We start from the raw sequence: 22,092 nt of genomic DNA, 5'->3' as shown, positions 1-22,092 counted from the left end.
ACAGGGAACAGGGTGTGTGTGTGAGTCACCACTTCACCACACAACAATTGGATGAAAGATTATAGGATTCTGCCCAAGGGCTAAACCCCCAAGTTGTGACTAGTGCTATGGGGAAGGCGAAACCTACAGAGCAGGGAAAATTCCTTCCTGACTCTAAATACGGCAACTGCCAAAAGACAATGGCAAAGCCCAGTTAGCTGAAAAGAAATGGTTAGAGCAGTAATCAACTATTAATGAAAGGGGAAGGGTGGGAGACGCCCCCGACCGACTAGATGCTGTGCTGAGTGGTCGGCTGGGCTAAGTAGATGGCCATGCCCCCCCCCCAAGGGCTGCCGCCGATTGGCTCATGTGAAGGATGGGTTAGGCAGGAACCCGTGAGCGTCTGTGGTGGCCAGAGGGGATGGGGAAACAATCTAAAATGGTGACGCACATCCGGGGGAGAGAGGAGACACCATTCCAGAAACATATGACTGTCCACTGATGGACATAGAATGCAGGACATCGTGACTCTTGACCTGATCTGAGTTGGTTATTATCCTGCCCTCAATAGCTGAATAAACACCTCTAACATTCTGACAGCTGTCAAATCATCCTTTGAATAAGGAGAACAGAGACTTTATATATGGGGGAGGGGAGGTTATAAATTTCATGGAAAGAGGAAACACTATAAACTGTTAACAGATTTCATATTTTATGACTTATTATTTTCCAGTATTGGTGGAAGGCATCTACATTTTGCACTATGTTTCATTTCTGAAAATCAATTTTTCCAAAATTGCTCAAAGATTTCATTTAGTTTTAATTACTTTTGGTTAGTGACCACTGTTACATTCTCTTTCATGTTCTATACTACTAATCTAGCTTCCCTCCTTCTGAGATCAAAGTGATGCTAGCCGTTTTGGTCTTACAGATATAAAGATATGTGTTCAGTGATGTGATTATCTTTTATTGGATCAACTAGCAGCATCAAATTTCACTGAACTTTTCATCAAACAAAATTAGCACGTCAGTTTTAGATTATGGTCTCTAAAGCTTCTCTTCAGACAAAATAATGGCACAGGCAGCAGTGTGAATTTTGGTAAAAACCCATTAAAAAGAAAGCTATCTATCTAAACACAGCTTAATGCATCTCCACCTTTGGATAAGTCCAATATCTTGTCCTAGATATACTCACTGAAATCAGAGCTCCCTCATCTGAAATTGTAAATATCTGGAAGAAAATGAAATGAAATGTGGGCAAGAGGAAAGGAATAAAAATAGGAAAATGCTTTGGATTTGCTCATTATTACCAAGCAGGTAACTATAAAAAAGTATAGCTTGTTTTGAAGACACAGAGTATATACAGTATATATGAAGCAGCAACTAATGTATAATTAGGGATGGAAGGGTCGAGCAATTTCAGTTTCTCATTCCTCCTCCTATCTTAAATTCAGTTAGCCACATTGCTACAGCAATTTACATTTTAAAAAACCCTAATGAATTCTTTTCAGCATGCTAGGGCAGAGTTTTCCTAACTGGATTTTATATGTAGTTTTGACTAATGTACAACTTTTTGCAAGCAATTTCTCTTTTATTTATTAAATTTATATACTGCCCTTCATTCAAAGATCGCAGGGCAGTTCGCAAGGTAAAAACACATGATAAAAGCACAAATAAATAGTTAGAACAAAAACAAAACAATAACCCCCCTCCCACAAACACATTTAAAAGACTGTAGAATATTAATCAGCAGGTTGAAGAGGAAGATTTTCACCTGGTGCCATATATATATATATATATATATATATATATATATATATATATATATATATATATAATGAAGGCACCAGATGAACCTCACTGGAGAGAGCATTCCATAAACAGGGAGCCACCACAGAAAAGGCCCTTTCTCATGTTGCCACCCTCCAGACCTCTTGTGGAAGAGGCACATGAAGAAGGGCCTCAGCTGGTGAACTCAGAGTCTGGGTCAGTTTATACAAGGAGAGGTGCTCCTTGAGTTATTGTGGTCCTAGGCATTTGAGCAGTTGCGTAATTGTTTTCACTTTATATTTTAAATGCACATTTCACCCTAAAATATGCATTTTTGTAACCATTGGTTTGAGACGTGCACATCACAAAATCTGGAGAAGTACAAATTTTGAAGGACAGCTGAGTTTCACTTGTAGACAAATGGAGGTGTTTTGTGAAGAAGTAAAAAAGGAAGAAATGGAGGCAGTGAGAGATTTTACCTTCTTGGGCTCCATGATCAGTGCAGATGGTGACAGCAGTCACGAAATTAAAAGACGCCTGCTCCTTGGGAGAAAGGCGATGGCAAACCTAGACAACATCTTAAAAAGCAGAGACATCACCTTGCCAACAAAGGTCCGTATAGTAAAAGCCATGGTTTTCCCAGTAGTGATGTATGGAAGTGAGAGCTGGACCATAAAGAAGGCTGATCGCCGAAGAATTGATGCTTTTGAATTATGGTGCTGGAGGAGACTCTTGAGAGTCCCATGGACTGCAAGAAGATCAAACCTCTCCATTCTGAAGGAAATCAGCCATGAGCGCTCACTGGAAGGACAGATCGTGAAGCTGAGGCTCCAATACTTTGGCCACCTCATGAGAAGAGAAGACTCCCTGGAAAAGACCCTGATGTTGGGAAAGATGGAGAGCACAAGGAGAAGGGGACGACAGAGAATGAGATGGTTGGATGGTGTTCTTGAAGCTACCAGCATGAGTTTGATCAAACTGCGGGAGGCAGTGGAGGACAGAAGTGCCTGGCGTGCTCTGGTCCATGGGGTCACGAAGAGTCGGACACGACTAAATGACTAAACAACAACAAAAAAGATTCATCTTCTTCCACAGTTATTTCATATTTTTGATTGGTGGAGCAAGAGTCTCTCTTCTGCTCTTTCCTACCATTAAATAATAAAGCGGTGACTCTCAATTCAGAGTAAAAACAACAAAGCGTTCTGGAACCTGGTGTACGGAGGATTGAAAGCCGAAAACCAACTAACTCTACCACCAATTGCAGAATCCAAATGGTCCCAATACTTCACATCTGTATTTAACAATCTACACAGTGAACTCAAAGGAAATGAGACCACTAAAAATAAAATCAATAAACTCCAGGAGTGGCCAAGGGTAGAAGAAGAGGAAATTAGAGAGATAGTTAAAAATTTCAAATCGGGGAAATCTCCTGGGCCAGATGGTCTACCAATAGAATTATTCAAGACCTATATAGATTGGTGGGCAGAACCCTTAGCTCAATTGTTTACTCTCATAGATAAATATGGGATCATACCTGAGATATGGTTAAGATCAATAATTATCCCAATCTTTAAAAACGGTGACCCAAAAGAACCAAGGAATTACAGACCGATAAGCCTATTATCAGTGATAGGGAAAATCTACGCCAAGCACCTTTTATCTAAACTTCTTACCTGGATGAAAAATCTAAATTTACCAGGGAAAGAACAAATAGGTTTCTCCAAAGGTTGCTCTACATTAGACCACTGCCTTATACTTATGCATTTGGTTGAAAAATATAGATCCCAAAGGCAATCTAAGATATATGCTGCTTTTGTAGACTTTCGTGGTGCATTCGACTCAATTGACCGCCCAAAGCTGTGGAGGAAACTCGCAGAATTAAAAATTGATCAACGCTTATTGATTCTAATACAAAATCTATACTCTTCCAATACCTGTCAAGTCAAACTTAACACCAAAGGTCACCTTTCATCAGACATCCCAAACTCGAAAGGGGTAAAACAAGGGTGTATTCTCGCTCCCTTTCTATTTAATTTATTTTTATCAGACTTGCCAGATCACCTCCAAAAAATAGATTCACATGCCCCTAAACTTAATCAGAAACCAGTTCCTCTCTTATTATACGCAGACGATGCTGTCCTACTATCATTAACGAGCTTGGGTCTGAAACGTCTTATATCTTCTCTGATCCTTTACTGCGAATGTAACAAACTCTCTATAAATTATGAGAAGACAAAAATTTTGGTCTTCTCGAATGGTTGGAAATTAGAGAAATGGAAAATAAGAGGGCAAGAAATCCAACAAGTGAAAATCTATAGGTATCTGGGAATCTTATTCCAGAGCAATTTAGGGTGGGCAAATCATCGCACAAATGCCATAAAACAGGCAAAGTGTACCTCATCAGCAGTTGCCCGTTTTTATTATCAGAAAGGTAATCAATTTATTCCTGCGGCCAATCAGATATTTCAAACAAAAGTGCAATCCCAGATATTCTATGGAATCCCGCTATGGGTCCAAGCATATAACAGTGATTTAAAAAAGATTCACTCCAGCTTTCTGAGACGTATTCTTGGACTCCCAGCTGTGATCAAATATGAAACAATGTGTGCAGAAATAGGCATACACACAATGGAATATTGGGCATGGTCCACCTCAATAAAGTACTGGTTACGCTGCCATTTTCGCTGCCCTCCATCAAGTCTGCTCGCTGATTTGCTCAAAGACTCCTATAAATCAAGATGGTATCAGTACCTCGAAAAAAAGATTGAATCTTTAGGCATCGAGCTGGAGCCCCTGTACAATTCTAATGAGCAATACATTTTCCATAATATCCTAACTAGACTAAAGGATGTCGAGAGACAAAATATTATGGCAGCTGTAAACAAAATTTGCTCCCCCATATTCTATGATTTAAATATCCTAGACAGCAGAGCCAATTACGTCACTAAATTAATAATCCCAGCCCAACGTAGGGCTTTTATGCTGGCCCGTTTGAATGTTTTTCCCTCAGCATTTGTCAGGGGAAGATATCAAAACATTCCTAGAAACAAGAGATTCTGCAGATGTTCTATGAATGTCCCGGACACTGTAGAGCATATTCTCTTTCATTGCCCATTGTACAGTATCCCACGTCAACGCGTGCTGTCCCCTCTTTTGGGTGGTCTGGAACCCCAGCAAGGTGAATGTGTGGGATTCTGCCTATCCGACGTCGACCAAAGGGTAACGGCGGGGGTAGCCGAGTTTTTGGCAGCAGTCCTCCAAGGAGCAGGTTAACAACGAAAACCACTGATTTTATATGTATATATATATATATGTATGTAGCCAACTGCTGCCTTTTATGTATATTTCAAAGCTTTTATATGTTATTTCCTCTTTTATGGTTTTATTTGCACAATGCCTAATAAAGGTTTGATAAGTAAGTAAGTAAAGCGGTGACTGAATGGTGTATATTCTTGCCTAATCTTCTCTTCTCTTTGGTGATCACTCGTAGCCGAGTAAGATTGTCTTCCATAAACATGGTTTTAACAATGAGCCCGTAAGTGACTGTGGAGGCCAATTCTGGATCCACATGTCCTTCCACAGTGGGGACATTGGTTTCCGGGCAGAAGTTGATCACGTTGTGGGTTTGCCAAGCATGCCTTCCTCTTAGCACATTTCTCCCTTGCGTCCTGAGTTTGAGTGTCTTCAAAGCCCATGTCACCTTTGGTAGAGGCTGTTCTCCAACTGAAGCGCTTGCAGGCCAGTGTTTCCCAGTTGTCAGTGTTTATACTACATTTTTTAAGATTTGCCTTCAGACAGTCTTTCAACCTCTTTTTTTCTTTCTTGCCTAATACATATATATTTAAATGCAGCTCCACAATGCCATTTCCAGTGTTAGGCTTTGCAAGACTCCAGAAGGCATTCCAGTGTAATGCTATCTAGAATGCTGAATGTAGTGTTCTGGAGATTGTCTGTTTTCTGTTGTAGCATATCAAAGTAGATTTTTAAATCTTGTAACTTTTCAGAAAACCCTCCACTGCTGTACTTTACCAACAACAAACCCAGCTTTTCAGCACTCCACAGGCAGCATTTTGGACAGCCTCGCTTCTTGCAAAGCCCATGGACCTTTAGAAATATGGAGATATAGGGAACGCAGAGCTGAATAGTAAAGCACAGAAACAGCAGAGCTACAAAGCAATGCAAGGCTTTGTGGGGGCCATGATCCAACTCACAGTGGGTGGCTGACTGACATCACATTTGACATGGGAGGCGTCACTCGAATTCTCATTCTTTGGTCCTCTCAAAGAGCTGATGTACACCCCTAGTAACCATAGTATCTGAAAACATTAGTCAGGAAAGAAACAGGGTTGCTACAGGCGGTACAGGCTCATGAAACTGTTAGAATTAATGAAAGCTAATTTTGCTTTTTCTTAAGAAACAAAACAAAACAGATTTCTGAGCCAGATTTAATTTTATGCCCAATTTTAAAGGTCAGTTTGCTTATGAGCAAGCGTGCTAACAGGAATACATAAGGTGACTCTTGAAGTGTGGGTGGTGAATCACTGCTACTGCTAAAGGAGGTGTTCTGCATACTGCAATGATGTTTCAACTCAGTGTTCACAGTCAGTAGTAAAATGCTCATAGATATCTTCAGCACAATGCAACTTCAACAAGCCAGACCGCAAATATCAGTTAAAATTAACGATCAAGCATCAGTGCACAAAATTAATATGCAGACTGGACCCAATTAATATTTGAAAATTTAAATGGATCCCACTGGTGAGCCTCTTAAAGAAGTACTGCTTTGCTTTATGAAATGTTTAGAGCAATTGTCAAGCAGCACACCACAGCACACTGCATTGCACAGGGAGTCTGTTTTGTGGCTGACATGGTGTGGTCACGAAGGGTGAGTGAATGCCACCTAAGATTTTCAGGCAAGGTGTTGTTGGAGAGTAATTTTCTGTGGCAGTCACTACAGGAAAAAGCATAATAATGGTATAAGGGCAGGTCTTAAACAGAGGAATGCTTCCTCCTGGAGTACTGGAAAAGGCCACAACCAAAAGACCTGTGGGACTGAGCCGCAGGAAATAGAAATAAGCTCTTCCAGAAGATGGCTGGAGATACTCAGGTGAAGTACAACCAGCTCTCTTTTCCCTTATGTGAGAGAAAAATGAAGCAAATCTGTCATTCTGTTTGATCCCAGGACAAGGAGGAGCTCAAGGCAAGAAGTTTAGTCTGTGTATGCAAAACTTTCTTGGCTGTGGTCCCCAGCTTTGTGTCCACAGGGGTGGTCTTTATAGGGGGCGGCAGCAGGGCCCCCAGTACCTCACCTGCACCAGGCATCACAAACCCCTGGGTTGCCCTACAAAGCTGACCAGGGGGAGGGGCACCAAAAGCACTTCTCGCTCAGGGCCCTATCTATCCTATGAATGTTCAGCACACTGAATCGTCCTCTAGATTTCAACCATAGTTTATATACTGCACTTGCATGTTTTCAAAGTAAGCTAGAATTGGGACACAGCTAAACAATTTTCTTGCAATACACTGTGTGGCTTTTGGCGGGGAACAAGCTCTTCCTCCACTTCTTTGTAATGCCATATATTTCTACAAAATAATTATATGCCTTGGGAACATCCATTCATTTCAACTGAAGTAATAAAGTTCACCATATAAAATGCAGACTGAAAGTTCCAAGCCTTTTAAAGAAGAGAAGGCTGATCACTATGTCTGCCTCATTAAGGGCAACTCTTGACAATGCATAAATCACGGGTAGGCAAACAAAGGCCCGAGGGCCAAATCAGGCCCAATTGCCTTCTGGATCTGGCCCACGGACGGTCCAGGAATCATCGCGTGGATCGACAGCATGCACGTTCATTCCCTCTCCCTCCCTCCCCCTCACAAGGCAGTGGTGGTAGCACCTCCTCCCTCCCTCCTCCTGGCTTCTCCCTGCCCTGCCTAGAGGAGGAAGGGGGCTTTGTTGTGCCAGCAGCAACAGCAGCAGCAGCGCTCGAGCGGCTGCCATTTTAAGCAACCCCTCTCTAGAGCCCTTTCGCGCACTGCTAATTGTCCCCCCGCCAGCCCCTGCCGCTCGCAAGACACAGGTAAGCAGCCACCGGGGCTCCTGGTGCTCTTGCATCATTCTCCCCCAAAAAGATATAGTTCAGCCCCCCACAAGATCTGAGGGACAGTGGACCGGCCCCCTGCTGAACAAGTTTGTTGACCCCCGGCATAAATGAATATATTGCTTGGGTAGGGTGTACTGCATATGAAACTTAGTAAGAATGTACCACTGGACAAGTTACTATAGTTATATGTTGTTCTTGTATTTACATGAAAACCAAATAAAAATATTTGGATTTTTTTAAAAAATGTGATAGCCCTCTTCCTGTGCCTAGTTTTGCTTTACAAGATGACTAACTGGGTCCTCTACCCATACCCCATCAATTTGACAACAAGTTTATTTCTAACTGTACTCAATAGCGTTTTTCTCTGACATAAGATCAACAAATCTGAGATATGCATGGAAGCAACACGTGACTAAGTGTTACCTTGTTTACCTAAGAGCAGAGGAGCATACATTTCTACATTTCTACACCTGGTAATTTGTGAGATAGCTGAGCTGGCATCTCGGAGGAATAAGTTGTGACAAGACGTTCTGTTTAAAGTGCCATTAAACAACACTGACATTGGGAGGGTCAAGCTCAAAGCATTTCACAAGGCTAATAGACAAAGTATATACAAATCTGCAACACAAGCAACAGTATCTGAAGACAAGGTAGACTGTGTGCAATTATATAATGGAGAAAAGCCAGAGATGCCTGTCATTTTAATATTTTCTTATTGAAGCTAGACTCTCGTGAAAGAGGCACCCATCATTTCAGACTTTTAGCTACAGTGTGCCATTTCCACACATGGCTCTAAACATCATTTCTGGGCAGTTCTTAGGGAACAGCCTTATAGAGTCTAATCTAGCTAACTATAGAAAGACATTAGTGCTTCACATCTTTCTTCACCTGCTGAAACACCAAAGCTTTATTCTCCCTACATAAAACGGCTACTCCAGGGAGCAAGCAAATCAGGGATAAACCGTGTGCATAATACTTGAAAGAAGTGCTTGATTAAAATGTACTCAACTGCTTTATTGCTGTTTTGGATTTTTTAGGATACGTTTATAAAATTGTCACTTGGCTGCTTACATGTATGGATACAGCTGCTCAACAAACATCTTTCTTATGTGCATAGGAGCCAACTCCTACGGACTGTGGGGTCTTCACCTCCCCTAAAGTAGTTCTGTTGGCTCAAGTGACAAAATGTCCCGTGCAGACCCTGACACGTAGTGCGATGTATTGTAGCAGACATTTGACAATGGTAAAGCAGCTCTTGATGGGATTTACAAAGGTGTTGCTAGTTGTTTTCTCAATGTTAATGTAACATTCTGTTATATGACATTCTGTAATTTTTCTTTTAGAAAAGCATATTTATTTTCCGTTTCAGATTATGCACAGATCCCGATTATCCAAGTTCACCTGCAATCACAGCATAGAACGATGTCAATGTAATTAGAGGTTCCATTCATCTGAATATCTGGTCATCCAAATGCACTGGAATGGTGCCCAGGGACATTCTACCCAGATTACACATTGCGCGAAAATCTGTAGTTCAAGTGGTAGTCTAATGGTTCATTAGATAAGGAACGGCTACTGCAGGTGGGAGAAATTGGGAGCAGAGAAGTGTCACGATGGCACTTCATCCTTCTCTACATTGCCATTTGTCTACTCTGAATAGTCTTCATAGGATATTCTCTTTATGGGGTTTTGGCTGAATATGGGAAAATACACAAAAAGAAAGTTTGTACAGCAGGGTCGGATCTGGAGCAGCAGAACAGTGTGGGGAGGGAATTAAGCAGCATCCTGACACTTTTCTGCTACTGCAAATGATTTTACTTCATCAAAATGAACTGTTAGCCTACTGTTTTTTTATTTGTGCATTGCATGTAGTTTGCAGCTGAGTTAGGTCAAGTTGTGCAGTAGTTAAATGAGGTAATAAAAATAAGGCTGTACGGTACCTAGCTTTTGAGGTGCTTCATAAATTATAAGCATCGTTCATTACCACCACTGTGAACAGCAGAGAATCAATAGAGACTGATTCACTAAGGGGTTGTCACCATTACCGAGTGAAGCATTCTAGACCATGAAACTTTGGGTTGCCTTCACATGCACTTTTATCTGCATGGCTACTTTCAACCACTGCAGTTGCTTCCATTTCAGAGCAGATATGATAAACTCATGTGGCTCTATCGCATGCCAATGACCTAACTTTGGGACGTGAATCATTCGTGTGCTTGCTATGCTCCAACAGACAAAAAAGAAAAAAGCACCCAAATGTCATTGGCAGAGAGCCTAGTTTATACGGACTCAGACCAGAGCGAGCACAACTGAAACAACGCTGCCAGTAAAGGCAATCTAAGCCAACTCCCCAGACCTGATTTTTTGAGCTTAGACCTTATAGCGCAGGCAACATGGGCTGTGTGAGTCATTTACTCTGAAAACCAATACATGTTGAGAGAAAAAGCTGAATAAATCCATGTGCTTTGACCACCATATCAGACCTAGCTTGATCTCGTTGCTAATAAAGATGATACAGCCTATCTCAGTATGCAGTGCTTATTTGTGACCAGAGATATCACATGCTGGGATCTGTAATCTTTTGCTGATTGTTCCTTCATATTAAAAATAAAATAAAATAGGGCAGCTGTACTTCATTTTTTCTTTCAATCTCTCAGGGTCCAGGGAAGTTGCCAACACCGCCCACAGTCAAGCAAAGATCTGGCACTCCAACAATACACCATGTGAAATACACAGGCATGCTGATACCACCCACAAAGGGGAAGGCGTATTTACATCCGTTCCTGTGAATACATCACTACTGGAAGCAACAAGAAATAGATCAAAAGAGAGGCTGCAGCACAGATAAACAGCTCTTCAGTTTGAGCCTCAATAGCTCAAAGAAAAAGAAAAGGAAAAAACCTATCCCGACTGTCAGCGGGGAGGGGGGTACTGAGGAAAGGAAATAAGAAGTGCGGCACAGCTTTGGGAACTCCCAAGGAAATGGGGAAGGTTGCAGGAGTAACAGCATTCTGTAGTTAACAAAGATGAGTTATTTATAGGGAGGATATAACATAACAAGGAGATTTAGGCATTGTAGTGCACAGTCTGATGCACTAATGATGGCATATATGCATATTAATTCATAAATAACTATACAACTTTTAGAAGACACCTGACGGCAGCCCTGTATGAGGAGGGTTTTAATGTTCTATTATGTTCTATTAATTTATTTTTATTAGACACGGACCACAGAAGCCACATGACACATGAGTCAAAAACCTATTTTTAGCTGCCTCAACCAAGTTGGGATAGCTCTGCTGAGGATTTTGTTAAAATTACAGGGCCAAAGTAAATATGTCTGAAGCCATATTATAAGCAATTTATGCAAGAGAAGTGGCTGTTGAATGTATGTTTGAAGCAAATAATGATAGCAAACACTGGTAAGGGTGTTGCCATCAAATCTGGCCTTAAAGCAAAATGTTCAAGTCAAATTCCTGGTTGGGTGAAATAGCTTGATTTCAAGGGAAGTGGGGTAGGGGGAAGTGGGGGAGGTCTTATAACAGGGATAGCCAACATGGTGCTCACTAGATGTTTTTGCACTAAAACTCCCATCATCCCTAAATGCTACCTCTGCTGGCCTGGGATGATGGGAGTTATAGTCTCCAACTCAGAAGGCACAATTTTGGCTACCACTGTTCTGTAAGGATGGTGATAATTCTAAAGATGGATGGAATACATATTCTTAAAGATGCCATCATTCTATATCTGAAAGTAAATTTGGAAAACTTCCAAAGAATGCTGAGTGATTCAAAATTTGCATTTCTCAAAGCAATTTTGCACACTTCCATTTGATGGAGCCAACAGTGCTTCAGTTGCTTACACCTCAGTACAGTTATGAAAGCCTAAGTGTTGTTATATCTGTGGGTTCTATTGAACAGTTAATGTGCTTAGCATTACAACCATATTGAATAAGAAAACAGTCATGTAATTATCTTTACCCTATAAACAGCTGCCCAGAAAGTATAGTAAATAAATAAGGCAGTGCAGTAAATAGAAGGTCTTCTGGAAACAATCATTTTGTTCTAAAAGAGTACTGATGCTTGATTTCAAAGGTTCAATTAATATGAGAGGTTTTTGATATATGGGTGTGCATTTACCACACCTCAACAGCTAACATTATTCACACACACACACACACACACACACACACACACACACACGGGACACTGAGGCAGCCATTGGCTAGCCTAGGCTTCCAAAGTCCAGAACAGACCACTCAATGTGTTAAGCCAGGAGAGGAGTAGTTAACTTCATGATATGGTTTCTTTCATTAAAATCTTCTCCCACCCAATCACACAAGGCATGAAGGAGAGTTATACGGAAGAGTGGCAAACTTTCTCTCAAATAAGCTCATAATGTCCCTACACTTTTTTCTGATACTTCCATAACTAAAGTGAGGCAGGAAGGTTATTGGAAGGGTACAGTTGAGGACTTGATCGGGATCCCACAAAAATCTGAAAGTGCTATGGTCACACAAGGTCATAGGAAGAGAAATTTGCTAGAAGAAAATATATTGCAGGTAGGCCAGTCCGGTAACAGTAAATGCATGTTTTTCTGCTACTTTACTAGCGTGCTTGTCCTACAGTTGAAGGCAAACAATTATGGTTTTTAGTAGTGCCATGACATTTGAAAGAAGCTGTAACCAAGGTATTATTGTAAAGCATAGAAGCCTATATTTTGAAACGTTCATCTCTGAGTTAATGAATTCCTTCGGGGTAACTTGTTCTAAAAGGAATGACCCATTGAAAATAAATGGGTCACAAAGCTATTTCACATGCTATCTTTTCACTCTCTCAGCCATCCTCAAAACATTACAAGGTTCAGAAGCATATGAGTTCAGTGAACTTAATAATTCCATTTAAAAGGGAAAAAGTGTTTTCACACTTGTAAAATAAAGTTTTATCTATAAGACCTAGCCATTCTTAGAATTCAAGCCTTAAGCATCAATTTAGAAATGCTTCAGTACCATAATTTATTTTGCCTGTTGCAGGGAAATGCTTCCAATGACATTCAGAGAAATAGCAAGGTAGTGGATAGGAGTCTGAACATGTTTTAATCTCAAAATTGTTCATCTTCCACATTCTGCTACAGATGTAAAATATAGAGGTTACATTTTATTTTGGGCTTGGACAATCAAAGATATAAAAGATCTGTTATTTAAACATCTAAACCAAATTCATAATTATTAAATCACCTTGAGTTATATTGTTTTATACAGAATCTGATGATATACACATCAGAAAAATGGGATTAAATGAAGTAGTTAATTTATCACCTTTACAGAATAAACTAATAGGTACCAAGTATATACTTTAATAAAAAAATTTTTTTTAAAAAGTATATAAGTATATAAGTACTATGGGGATGTGGGTGGCGCTGTGGTCTAAAGCACTTAGCCTCTTGGGCTTGCCGATCAGAAGGTTGGTGGTTCGAATCCCTGCAGTGGGGTGAGCTCCCATTGCACAGTCCCAGCTCCTGCCAACCTAGCAGTTTGAAAGCACGCCAAAAAGTGCAAGTAAATAAATAGGTACCACTCTGGCGGGAAGGTAAACGTTTTCTCCCTGCGCTGCTCTGGTTTCGCTAGAAGCGGCTTAGTCATGCTGGCCACATGACCCAGAAAAACTGTCTGCAGACAAACGCCGGCTCCCTCAGCCTGTAAAGCAAGATGAGCGCCGCAACCTCAGAGTCGTTCGTGACTGGACTTAACTGTCAGGGGTCCCTTTACCGTTTTATATAAGTATACATCCTTCAGGTATACTGGGCCGAGGCCTTTTAGGGCTTTAAAGGTCAACACCAGCACTTTGAATTGTGCTTGGAAACGTACTGGGAGCCAATGTAGGTCTTTCAAGACCGGTGTTATGTGGTCTCGGCGGCCGCCCCCAGTCACCAGTCTAGCTGCTGCATTCTGGATTAGAAGTAGTTTCCGAGTCACCTTCAAAGGTAGCCCCACGTAGAGCGCATTGCAGTAGTCCAAGCGGGAGATAACTAGAGCATGCACCACTCTGGCGAGACAGTCCGCGGGCAGGTAGGATCTCAGCCTGAGTACCAGGTGTAGTTGGTAGACAGCTGCCCTGGATACAGAATTGACCTGCGCCTCCATGGACAGCTCTGAGTCCAAAATGACTCCCAGGCTACGCACCTGGTCCTTCAGGGGCACAGTTACCCTATTCAGGACCAGGGAGTCCTCCACACCAGCCCACCCCCTGTCCCCCAAAAAGAGTACTTCTGTCTTGTCAGGATTCAACTTCAATCCATTAGCCGCCATCCATCCTCCAACTGCCTCCAGGCACTCACACAGGACCTTCACCGCCTTCACTGGTTCTGATTTGAAAGAGAGGTAGAGCTGTGTATCATCTGCATATTGATGGACACCCAGTCCAAACCCCCTGATGATCTCTCCCAGTGTCTTCATATAGATGTTAAAAAGCATGGGGGAGAGGACGGAACCCTGAGGCACCCCACAAGTGAGGGCCCAGGGGTCTGAACACTCATCCCCCCCCCCCACTTTCTGAACACGGCCTGAATAAGATCACATGATGTGGCGCTCGCATGCGCACACACGCACACACACACACACACTATTTGAATGGCAAGGCCCATCCCCTTCTAATATTTCATGGAGGGACAACAAAGGGATAGCCCCTAGGAGTTGGCTCCTATGACCAGACCAATGTGTGGTTCCCACATCTGCTGTAATTGATAACAAGTAACTTTTAAATCTGCCTCAGTTGTGATGTCTGATTCCTATACATACTCCTGTAACACTGGCATATGAATATGTATTTCTTGTAATACATCGTTATCGTTAAATGTGTATTGAGGACAGACACTTTAGCAAAATACCATAAGACTGGAGATAACTCCCAGTTATTAAGCTCAGTGTGTTACTTTGTTTCCTGCTGTGTAATTTAGCAATTCCAAAATTTGTGAAAAAAATATCTCGTTTGAGAAGCATATACTTCACATTTCCCGGTTTTGGACCAAATAATTAAAAACATTAAAAATTATGTTGCCACCACTGGGAGTTGCAGTTTCAAAGGTCTACTTATTCTGGACATCCAAGACTTTTAATCACCATCACCCCCAGATTAAGGAAACTGTTTGATGAACAGTTTTTCAAGACATTTGCAAATATTAAAAAGTGGTGGTTAGTATTACTCATTTTGCCCCCCTCTTATGAAAAACAATCTAGTTTTGAGAGCAGCTGTGTTAAGATAGTATAACTATTAGCCACAGTTGCAAATGTAACACTAATTATTGGGGTGCCCAATGTGAGAGACCAGATGTCCCAGAGAGTTTTGAACCCCTGAATGGAAGACATGCGTAGGGAAGTGATTGTTTATGCCCCAGGTGGAATGCCTGCATAATATTATTTTGTTCTGTTTCCTCACTTGGAGGGTTGAGATTTTTATGAGCGCCTATATGTGACTTGACTATTGTGGGTTGGTGTGGGCTGGTGGTATGATAAATGCCAGGTTTTCTTTTTACTTTATTTTTTTAGTGCCCAAATTCTGTTTGCACATGATTGCAGGCCACACAGCTAAGTATCTCATGTGGAAAATAATGAGGGTATTAAATAATAATAAACCCAGCCAGATGGGTGGGGTGGTATTATTATTATTATTATTATTATTATTATTATTATTTGTACCCTGCAGGTAAACTCTTACAAGGCTGTATTGTTAGGAATTTCACCTGGGGATGAATAATAGTTTTGAATGTAGAAAGGTCCTAATTCAAATCAAAGGACATAAGAAAGCAAGCCTGAGAAACATCTCGATACAAGATCTGAATAGCTTCAGGCAGACAGAGTTGACATTGCTGGACTGAACATAAGAAGCTAATTTATAGTAAATCATAATGTTGATGTATCAAGCCAAGTTCTGTCCACTGCACTCTTACTGGCATCAGCTATCCTGGATTTTAAGAGTTATTTTCAGCTATGTCGCCTGGGACACTTTAGCTAAGCATTTTGCATACATGATATGTGCTCTGTCCACTGAGCTTCGGCCAAGTGCACTACTGGCCTGCCTTGGTTAAGTATGCTTGGGGTCTTCTTTATGCTGAGTCAAACCATTTTTCCATGAAGTTCAGTACTGTCTACACTAATCTGTGGTGACAATTCAGGGTTTCAGGCAGGGGTCCTTCCAAGTCCTACCTGAAGATGTCAGAGATTGAACTTTGGCTTCATATTGTGCCTACTGACACAAACTGCAACCATCCACTCAAACAAGAGACAAGGGAAAGTTGAACAAACTAAGGTAAATTCATTAAGATCCAGTGTTTTACTATCCAGCAAATCATGCATTTTCAGTCAGAATACCATTAGTTTGCCAAGACTATTATTGTTACTGCATTACTAAGCACATTTGTGAGGATGTAACAGTCACACCTTGACTAGGTCTAGAAAATTACACTAATGAGTCTTGCAGTGATTTATTAAGGCAACCTGGAAGGTGATTTAGTAATTTGCTTATAAATAACGCTTCATGACACTTGTTTTATAGATCAGAGAAGTGTGTCAAATTCTGTATACCTTCCAAAGAGTAAAATACCAGAAAAGTCCATTACTTTCCACAAAGATGGATAAGGTCTCTTAACTGTGCAGGTGTTGGAGCCAGCACACATAACAATTTTTACAGAATGCCAGAATGATGCCCCTTAACAGTAGTGCTAATTATGACATTAATAAATGAAGCTCTGCTGGAAAAGATGAAAGAATGATCTAGCTTGCCATCCTGTTTCCCACAGTAGTCAGATACCTATGGGAAACCTGTAAGAAAGATTTGAGAGCAACAGACCTCTCCTGCTGATGTTCCCCAGAGATAGGTATTCAGAGGCATGCTACCTTTGATCTTTAAGGTAGCATCTACCTTGGAAATATACAGTCATAAATAGTAGCCACTGATATAGCCTTGTCCTCCACAAATTTGTAATGAGTTCCACAACTCTGTGCTATGTGAATAAGTGCCTCCTTTTGTTTTTCCTGAATCTCCCACCATTCAGGTTCATTGAATGATTCCAGGTTCTTTCTCAATGCAGAATGTGTTGCCACAAAGAAGCATGGTCAGTGAGCGCATTACCATCACTTCCCACAAACCCATTAATCCATGAGGGTATTAATTAAGTCCTTTCATGACATTCTCCATGTATCACTTTGAAATTAAATATGATATCCTGAGAATCACATTGTATGATGATAATGATGATGAAGATGATTAGGCTGGAGTAATTGAAAGTCTGGAAGAAATCATAACATGTTGCTCCTTGGGAAAAAAACCCTGGTTTTCTTTCTACTTTGCAGGAATCATTAGTCACTTTACAGCTTCTTTCTTAAGTTGGTAGTAGAGCTATAATTAGATTGCACCTTCTCATTTGCATTCCCACTATGAAAGGTAATATTTTACATGTCAAATAATACATATGGATTAATATTTAGGGTTAAAAGCATGACAGTTTATTTCACATTTTAATGTATCCTACTTGGTATACGTATATTAGGTTAATGAAATATGACTTTAATTTCATGATTTTTAAAATTAATAGTCTCATTAGGAATTTGCTTAATCTGCAGACTTTTAGAACATTTTAAGGATGATTTTATTCATTACTAAAATGTCATAAAATTATATATATATATATCACAGACTATGAAGACCTGATAGATCAATTTTAAATCAATGCATGTTAAAAGTTTGCATTAGTTTTATCAAGTGTAAATATGTCAGTGACCTGAACAATGAATAATCTGCCCATAAACTAGTCACCGGCTAAATTTAATGAATATCAGTCAGAAGCTATATGTGCTGAACACTTATTTGTTTAAAGAGTCTTTGATGTTAATATCTCCCCTGTGGGACTTTGAACATTTATTTCTAAATGACTTTATCTGACTTAACCCTGGTCCATACACAATCTGACATGGTGCTTTACTTTGCATAGTAGATGAATAGAGTGCCTTCTTCATGCCTGAGGTCACTTGTGTGGTGGACAGGGGAGTGATCCTCTTCATCTGAGGATCATAGGGCAGTTTACAGTATAAAAACACCGAAATAAGACATAACAACAAAAACTAGTGGTCATAATAACAAAAACTAACAACAACAATTAATTAAAACAAGACACACACAAACCCCAGTTTAAGGCTATAGATCGTTTAATTAGCCAAAGTGCCCAGAAACTAATTGGCAGCCCACGGTCGGGCCAGGATTGGCATTATTTGCTCAAACTGTCTTGCCCCTGTGAGCCACCTGGCTGCTGAATTCTGCACCAACTGAACTTTCTGAACCATCTTCAGAGGCAGCCACATGTATAAAGCATTGAGGTTCCCAGGACATCAACAACAGGATTTAGGTAGGCCCTGTCCCAATACGGGCATAGCTGGGCCACTAGCCAAAGCTGATGAAAGGCACTCCATGCCACAGTTCACCTGAGCCTCAAGCAACAACAAAGTATCCCAGGAGTACCCCCAAGCTATATGCCTGATCCTTCAGAGAGCGTGTAACCCCATCAAGAGAGCCAGTGTGGTGTAGTGGTTAAGAGCAGTGGACTATTAATCTGGTGAACCAGGTTTGATTCCCTGCTCCTCCCCATGCAGCTGCTGGGTGACCTTGGGCTAGTCACACTTTTTTGAAGTCTCTCAGCCTCACTCACCTCACAGAGTGTTTGTTGTGGGGGAGGAAGGGAAAGGAGATTGTTAGCTGCTTTGAGACTCCTTAGGGTAGTGATAAAGCAGGATATCAAATCCAAACTCTTCTTCTTCTTCATCATCATCATCATCATCAAGAGCAGGCAACCTTCCATCCATCTGGTCTAGGAACCACTCACTAACAGCGCCTCAGTCTTATCTGGATTGAGCATCAGTTTGTTGGCTCTCATTCAGTCCATTACTAAGGCAAGGCAACAGTCCAGCAACAGTGTATTCATGTTATCAATTATTGTTGAGCTTAATTCTTTTTTTTTATTTTTTAAAGGAAAGAATTTAATCCTATTTAAATTTCATTGGCTGCTCCAATAACAAATTGGTTAAAAATAATCTGGCATATAACTAGAAACAATATCTGAAGTATAGCAAAGGCAGTTCCTCTGTCTTTGGTTCTCCCTCCCTCTCTGCTTCTGAATTGCTCTGCCTATCTTGCAAAAAAAAAAAAAGAGGTATTCTCAGGTGAACTAGTTTTTGTGGAGTTTTTAAATAACTGGTCCTTTTGTAGCATCACATGCTGTTAATTGAAAGTATAATATCTATAAATAATTTATCAAACTATAATTGGGCAAAATTATACCACATTCATACTCTGATGAAAGTGTTAGTCAAGGATTACAGAAACAAGGATATTAGTGGATCAGTCTACACTACGTACTTAATGGCTGCATCCTGTGACACATCATCTTTTACAACGCCTTGAGACTAGAAGCTGGAAGCGTAGCTTATGGATTTTAATGTACTCAGAAGACCCTAATCCACTTCTGGGCATGGCTTGCATGGTCAAGAATTGTAAATACTGAGCATCAGCAAGTGAGTTTACAGATAGTGCACCAAGGAGTCAAGCTTCTCAAGGCCATTTACCTCCTGGCTGGAGAGAGAAAATTGAAATGAAAAAGGGAGACATCAGTTATTTTTCTCTTCAGTAGGAATGTGCTCTGGAAGACTCTTAATATGGGTTTCCCCAAAGGGAGAAATGCAGTAAAATGATGCTTAGGATCTTCTTGTTGGGAAGGAGTGACTTTCAGAACCACTTTTAATCAAACTAGAAGGTCATTGGGATCAACACTAATAATCCCAGAAACCATTTATACTGAATTTGCTTCCCCCTCCCTACTTTTTTTGTAGCCCTGGCTTTTCAAGGCCCATAATTTCCCAGCTCTTTTTACAGAACAGTGAAGATTATTCCTGTGATTAAAATGGAAAATACAGCTTTTCTTTCTTTTTACTGAATAATGGTTACTAAAACTGTCCCAACCTGTCTAGGCCAGAAAGTTGCTCCCGTTTAAAGACGACAAATCAGGTTATAAATAAATAGTAAGTTTTATCACCATAATTCATGTGGATAGTTTGCAACACATAACATTCCTAACTGAATAATATGTCACTGTAAATAAACACCATGCATGTAACACAATCCTTGGTTAGAGAACAATTTGTTTAGTACCTCTCAAAAAGATAACCTGCACATAAATACTCCAGCCATGCTGTGTATGTTTTCCTCCATAGGGGCCAACTCCTAGCAGCCCAGGTCCCTTTGGCCCCCAATAAAATATGGGGGGGCCTTGCTTCTACCAAGCTAATGGGCAATGTGATTCAAATTGTATCTTTTGATTGATTATGTAGTGTGGGCCTTACCTGCCCCCCTATTTTATTCAGGTTGGCACCCCTGTCTTCCTTTAAGATCAGTTGTTGCTGCAGTAGCTGCTACCATTAAACAAATTAGCAGTCAACACAGTCAAACTCCAAGATAGAAAACAACTTCCATTCTGCATAGTTGTCTCCCTTCTGCTGCTAGCTGGGCTGAGTCAGTAAATGTCCCCTTGCAATAGATTATAATGGATCACACTACATTACAATAGATTACATTACTTAAAGTAATGCCTACAGCACATGCTCATGACCGCTCTATTCCATACATCCAGATGATCAGAGCCATTTGCAATAGGTCTTCCACCTCTCCCACTCTAAGATAACTGTCTCTTTGTTCCTCTCTGAATTTGTCTGCAGGATCATTGGTTAATCAGTATAATTTGAAGTTCTCAAAAGCAATTAAATGATACTCAGTTTTCTGTGTGAAACAGCAAATAGTCTCCCAGATGTTTGGCATGAGGAGAACTGGTTACTATATTATAAACTTTACTTATGAGTACACTTGTAACATGGTTACACATATTGATAGTATGAGGCAAGGCACTCCAATGAGCAGTGATGCCATCGGAGTAGAACTCTGGGGCAGAGATCTAAAGCCCCACTCAACAAAGGGAGCAGGAGGGTCCCAAACTGCAATATTTGCAAATTCCACATTTTGAAGTAACTGAAATAATATACACTGCCTTCTAAAGAGCAGGCCCCCGTTTGAGACCACAAAGTCCATAGTCTAAAATTACCTAACTCTACTGCTGAGAAAATGAGGGTATAGTAGCCAGTACAGAACATTCTTCTTCTTAAGGATTAAAATTGATACAGAAGGAATAAAAACAATGACTAGAAAAATCAAGGAAGATCATAGTCTGAGCTGCAAATCAGTTTTTACCAGGTAGATGGAGATGAACTTCCAGGCGAAAGCAGCATGTTTATTCTTAAAAGAACAAAAATGCTCTAATCTTACAGATTATAATTGAGTCCCTAGCAGATCGCTGCCTCTCAGGGCCTATATACACAAACGTTTGTGCCATGTATTAGTTTAGGAGTCATGACCTCTTCTAAAGAAGAATCATTGAAAGTGTAGTTCAGTTGAGTATTCAGGAATTTTCAGATAGACATGTGTAGCTTCCCTCCTAGAAATGGGTTACCTGATATTACCATTATCTCAAGAGGCATCTCAAAGATATATATATATATATATATATATATATATATATATATATATATATATAGTGGTACCTTGGGTTAAGTACTTAATTCGTTCCGGAGGTCCGTACTTAACCTGGAACTGTTCTTAACCTGAAGCACCACTTTAACTAATGGGGCCTCCTGCTGCTGCCGCGCCGCCGGAGCACAATTTCTGTTCTCATCCTGAAGCAAAGTTCTTAACCTGAAGCACTATTTCTGGGTTAGCGGAGTCTGTAACCTGAAGCGTATGTAACCCGAGGTACCACTGTATGTATGTGTGTGTGTGTGTGTGTGTGTATATAAACTTTTAGAACAATTATATAAAAACAATTTAAAAACAACACACACACATATGTAATCCATTTAAATGCAATCTAGATACAGAGGGAAGGAGGGGATGATTGTTAAAGTAGTTCAAATCTATGATGCAAACCCTTTTTTACCTTTTTCAGCATTGTACTTGCTTCTCAAAAGTTCTGCTCAGGGTGGGAAGCATAAAATCAACAAGCTGGGATTGTGTGCCTTTTGAAGTTGCACAAACTAACCACCACACTTGGTTATCACATGGAAGCAGTCAGCCCAAACTTTGGAATTTGCAAAACTCCGTATTTCTCTAAGGGTTTGCTATGATTATTCTGCCAAGACGTCAAAATTGATTCA

At 40.5% G+C, this 22,092-nt stretch overlaps 1 protein-coding gene across 1 annotated transcript in view; it reads right to left on the bottom strand.

Annotated features, from left to right (window-relative positions):
* CSMD1 (CUB and Sushi multiple domains 1) overlaps positions 1-22,092 on the bottom strand; it is a 998,673-nt gene that overhangs the window by 953,184 nt on the left and 23,397 nt on the right. The gene's annotated exons all lie outside the window — the stretch shown is intronic.

Source organism: Podarcis bocagei (genome assembly GCF_964188305.1).
Source record: "Podarcis bocagei genome assembly, chromosome: 3".
In the NCBI taxonomy this organism is placed as follows: Eukaryota; Metazoa; Chordata; class Lepidosauria; order Squamata; family Lacertidae; genus Podarcis; species Podarcis bocagei.
The sequence above is the reverse complement of the archived record's forward strand: the minus strand, read 5'-3'. Positions and strand labels throughout refer to the sequence as shown.